The 5,530-nt window shown below is 47.8% G+C and overlaps 1 long non-coding RNA gene across 1 annotated transcript; it reads right to left on the bottom strand.

The window, feature by feature from the left end:
* Positions 1–2,111: 2,111 nt before the first annotated feature.
* LOC138521892 (uncharacterized) lies at positions 2,112–3,210 on the bottom strand. Its single transcript, XR_011283161.1, has 3 exons — positions 3,147–3,210; positions 2,700–2,766; positions 2,112–2,205 (listed from the first exon to the last, which is right to left on the bottom strand). It is a non-coding gene; the product is annotated as an uncharacterized lncRNA (long non-coding RNA).
* Positions 3,211–5,530: the final 2,320 nt, after the last annotated feature.

Raw genomic sequence — 5,530 nt, forward strand, 5'->3', positions numbered from 1 at the left:
GATCTCTTCAGACCTTCCCCTTTCGATCCCTGTCACCACTCATCTCTCCTGGAGTGATCACTTTCTCCTTTCCTCCCATCTCACCCTCTCTACCCCTCATGCCAAGCCAACTCCAGCACTGCCACCTACCTTCTCGGTTATCCGACCCATGAAGCGTGTGTCAGTTGAGGCTTTCACCGCCACTTTCTCACCCTCACCCCTCCCCCCTTGGCTGACTCACACCCTGACACAGCCCTTTCCATGCTCCACTCTGCTATATCTGATACTCTCGATGTTCTTGCCCCTGTCATGAAGATCCGCTTGAAGCCCAAAGCCAAGTGCAACTCTTGGTACGACTCAGACCTCGTCACCCTTAAACGTAAGACGCCTGCTCCAAAGGCAATACCGGCTCTCCGTACGCACCAAGAAGAGAGCCTGCATCCAAGCCCAGGTCTCCGCGGCATGGAACAAAACGGCCCAAGTCTTTAAAATAAATCTGCAAGGAGCTGGCCAATCCTGATGCAGTCTCTACCTCTCCTGTCCCTCCCAGGCCCTCTGCACGGCCCTACCGTCTCATTTCATCTCTAAAACTCAGGACATCCTGTCCTCTCTGTTCCTTTCCTCCGCTTGCCTTCTACTCCCTGCTCTTCTTTTGGCCCGTCTTCGGTTTCCTCACCTCCCTCCTTCTTTCTTTTCCCTGTTCTCCTCAGACAAGGTTTCTAGACAAGGCTGATCTATGAAAGTCTCGTCAAAACAGGTTCACCCCTGTTCCTCCAAAACCATCAAGGACCACATTGACACCCTGCTCTGGCTGACTTCTGCAACCACTCATTTGCCACTGGAGTCTTCCCCCTCCCCCCGGAAGCACTCCCTTGTGCACCCTCTGCCGACTCTTCCTGCCCGGCTAACTATTGTCCAATCTCCATCACTCCTTTCCTAGGCAAACTCCTGGAAAAGCTGGCCATCTCCCAGCTTAATATTCACTCTGAATCTGTTGGTTGTCTCCACGACCATCAGTCTGGCTTCAGAGCTGCCAGAAGCACGGAAACTGCTCTCCTGAACATCTGTGAAGACCTGCTCTCCAACCTTGATTCCAACACCCCTGTGTCCTTATCTTAGTTGATCTCTCTTCTGCCTATGACACGGTCAACCATGCCATCCTGCTCAACCGTCTCTGTGATAACCTGGGTATCACCAATCGGGCCCTGGCTTGGCTGACCTCCTTCCTCTCCGATCTACCCTCCCAGGTCCAACTTGGGTCCTTCCTCTCCTCCATCTCTATCTCTACCTGTGGTGTTCCCCAGGGGTCTAACCTCTCTCCCTGGCTGTTCAAACAATACCTGGCACTTCTCGCCCACTGCATTGCAGCTCTCTGCCCCAACTTTCAGTGCTATGCGGATGACACTCAACTCATTTTTAGGCTCCCTTCTGCCACCTCTTCTCCCTCTCTCATTTCTGATTATCTGTCCGCCATCCAGGAGTGATGCGCCACCAATGATCTCTGCCTTAATGCCAGTAAGACAGATTCTCCTCATCGGCACACCTGCTCCCTCCTTTCCTGTCGCTCTCTGGCCGGCCTCTCTTGGCCCTCTTCCTGCTCCCACCTGTGAGGCTAAAAACCTCAGGGTCATCTTCGACTCCACACTTTCCTTCTCTCCTCACATCTCTGACGTCTCTAAGAAGTCACACTACCAGCTGTACCTCCCCAGAGGTATTCTTCCTTTCATCTCCTTCTCCCAGAAGCTCACTGTCTCCAGAACTCTGGTTCTCTCTAGGCTGGACTACTGCAACAGCCTCTTTCTTAATCTGCCTGCCTCTACTCTCTGCCCTTTGCAACTCATCGAAAACAGGACTGCGAGACTTGTCCTTGGCCTCAAGCCCAGGGATCGTATCTCTCCAGGACTGAAATCTCTTCACTAGCTCCCAGTGGCGGCGAGGATTAAGTTCAAAACCAATATTAGCAGGTTGTTGGGTGGTTTAACGCCGACCTACACAGTCTGCGACCCGATGATAGATTCTCATACGTCAATGTACTTGTCGCATTTGGCAGGAGAGATAGAGGTACACACCCCCACCTCTAAGATATGATATGATAGTGTGACTCTCCTTTGTACAAAATGCACCAAACTTAGTTAGAGTTGGTTTCCAAATTTAAGATTTATTTGTAAGTGCCCTTCATGGTAACACGTGTTTCGGCAACACACGGGTGTCTTTTTCAAACCAGGGCTATTGAGTCAATTGTCAAAATAAAACATTTATATTGTTAAATGTGCCAATTTCATGATCAATATGTAAAAGAATAATCAACAATGTGCATTACATTTTCATATTTTGCCAATACAAGTGTTATAATTATCACAAATGTGTTTATAGGCAGAGAAGAAACATGGGGATGGGTTAAGGGGAGGATAATTAGGGTAAAAAATGCACACAGAGAAAAAACAAATGAAAAATCAGAATTAATGATATAAACGCAAAAACCTTCTAGTGATATTGTTTTTATCTAATGGTTGTTACTAACATGGTTGCGTGAGCTTTGATCTATGCACTGTTAACAATTCTTGAAATTCATATAACTCAACGTTCAATTATTGCGACTGACATTATAGATTTTTCGTGTCCCGTGAGACACAGGGTACAAATTGCCCTTACTCAGAACAAAATACAATACTTAGAACACTTATTCTGCACCTTTAGCCATTTGGTTCTGATAATGTTACCTGTTTGCTTGATGCTAGATAATGTATAGATTGCCGTCTGTTCCGAAATAGTACTCGGGGTAAATCCCTGAAAAAAATGATTCCGATTACCTGATGATATGCCTGAATTGTTTGTGACTTGTTATAAAGTGCTGGCTGATATTTTTGCTTATTCCTTTCTTACTTTAGTATATCATGCATACCTTGTTTACTTTACTTTAACAACGGCTATACAGTTTCTTATTTCTATTAGAAGAGATGCTATTGTTTTATTTTTGCATGCATGTTGAGCGAATCGGACGCACAACTGAGGCGGCTGACTAATCGCATCGAAACTTACATATTTGACGCGTTTGTGTAAACGCATTCTCGCGTATCATACTGCCAAGCAGTGTACAGCATCATAAGCTCTTTGGCTTACTTGTGCAAATGGGGAACGAACGAAACGGAGAAAGAAGAAACGCTTACCGTGCAGGTGCGGGCGTCTACGCCTTATGGATCAACCTGCATCCTCTCGGTTTCGCTACTTTTGAGAGAATGGGGAGTTCGTGTTGTCGGCAGGCGTCATGGCAACGCGTAGTCCTTCCTTAGGGTTTATAGTCATAATTTAGAAAACAATAATGTCGAAAGTCATTTTTTAGAAAAAGAAATTTCGAAAAAAAAAAATTCGAATTTATTTTTCAATACGTTTTTTTTTCTAAATGGGGGGGTTCCCCCCCAACCCCCCTTTTTTTATTTTACCCATTTTTTATACTTACCAAAGCCAAAAAATACATATAAATAAAAAAATAATACATTCGACATTTTTTTTAGACATTTTTTTTCGTCATTTTTGTCATTCGACATTATTTTTTCTAAATTATGACCGACCACCCTTCCTTAGTTGTCATGACCCTGTCTAAGCGGCAGGGGCGGCGGGGAAGGACAATTACGGCTCAGCTTCCCCCAAAGAAACGGCACTCTCCCCGCCCAGGAGCACCTGCAAGGGCAGGAAGGCTCGGATACTACCAAGGCTGGGAGAGTTGGGCCTACTAATGGACTCTTGGGAAAGGAAAAGGGGGAAGCAAGTTCTTGGGACACGGAGTAGTCGCCGCACCTGGCAGACAAAGTTTTCCACAGATATGTACAGTTTGGTTTTATGATTGTGGAATAAATTCTGCGGCCTTCTTATGCCAACAAACAAACAAGTCTCATTCTGCACTTTCTGGGGGGGAAAGGGCAATGAGTTATGATTATATGTTGGTTGTCATATGGACGGATGCCGGGGTTATGCCAGGTCCGACGACACGGAGCCCGGCGGAATGGAGGAGGCACCCCCGATAACCCGGGCGGCGTCCTTCTCAGTCCCCAGCCCCTTCCCCCTTGGAAAGTGGGGGGGGGGGGGTTGCCGGGCCAAGGCGGCAAAATTGGGAAAGCCCGCGAAAGAAATGCGCGGCAAGCAAAAGAAATGCCACCGAAAGCCGAAGCGCGGCAAATAACGAAGCAAGCCCGCGAAGGGCAACAAAGGGAAAGGGGAGGGGTTTCCCCTTCATAAGGAGCGGGGTTCCCGCTACTGACAAGAAAGCAGCTGCAGCCGAGGGACACCCGTGCACTTCCACGGGACTGCAGCAGAGGGTTTTCTTTTTCCCACCCACCAACCCTACGAACAGAACAATCAGGAAACGCCTGGTCGTCGGCGTCGCAGGACGACAAGGCGGTGTGGCGGTGTTTGGCCAGACAAACACAGTAGACAGACTCCGGAAGAGCCAGGAGAATGCAGGAAGGGTCTTCGCTCTTCCCAGACCCAAAGCCCCTTGGGAGCCTAAGCGGCAGGGGCGGCGGGGAAGGACAATTACGGCTCAGCTTCCCCCAAAGAAACGGCACTCTCCCCGCCCAGGAGCACCTGCAAGGGCAGGCAGGCTCAGATACTACCAAGGCTGGGAGAGTTGGGCCTACTAATGGACTCTTGGGAAAGGAAAAGGGGGAAGCAAGTTCTTGCGACACGGAGTAGTCGCCGTACCTGGCAGACAAAGTTTTCCACAGATATGTACAGTTTGGTTTTATGATTGTGGAATAAATTCTGCGGCCTTCTTATGCCAACAAACAAACAAGTCTCATTCTGCACTTTCTGGGGGGGAAAGGGCAATGAGTTATGATTATATGTTGGTTGTCATATGGACGGATGCCGGGGTTAATCAGGGGATGGGGATGGAGAGGATGGGGGAAGAAAAGTACTTCTGTTTTGGATGGGTTTAGGTGGAGAAAGTGGGAAAGCATCCAAGATTGCATGGAGTTTTCTGATACTCTTGGGAGTGAAGAGTATCAGAAAACTCAGAAAAGGAAAAGAACGGAAGAGGAGGAGAAAGATGACCTGCCCAGAAGACAGAGTACCAGAGAGGTCGGATTTAAACCAGGTAAGGACAGAATCAGAAATGCCCAGGGGGGAAAGAGAGGAGAGTAGAGTGGGGTGTCAAGGGGTCTTAGGGGCTGAAGTGGCATGTTACAATCGCCCACTAAAAGAATGCGCAATTCATTTGAATACTTCCCTCTAGCCAGTCTTCCTCTGTTCTCCACCAGATCTATGATGCTATGGCAAGGAGATTATAGACATTGAATAAGATGACCGGATGTGCCAGTTCTCCAGTAAAATGCGTCTCTTGTAGCTCATTGGAGCCGGTATCAAGAGCTGTGGTGTCATAATTGAGTGTTGAGTCAATCCATGGGGTTAAACCTCCACAGGGTCGACCTTTAGGTCCCTTTTTCGCTGTAGTGTGAAAGGACTTACATCCTTGGAGATCTAGTTCCGTTAACGCCCAGGATCCCTGCAGACAATTGATTTGCCACTGCCTTAGATAATTGCACCATTCAGCATT

Source organism: Ambystoma mexicanum, chromosome 13, assembly GCF_040938575.1.
Source record: "Ambystoma mexicanum isolate Mex_15411 chromosome 13, UKY_AmexF1_1, whole genome shotgun sequence".
Classification (NCBI taxonomy): Eukaryota; Metazoa; Chordata; class Amphibia; order Caudata; family Ambystomatidae; genus Ambystoma; species Ambystoma mexicanum.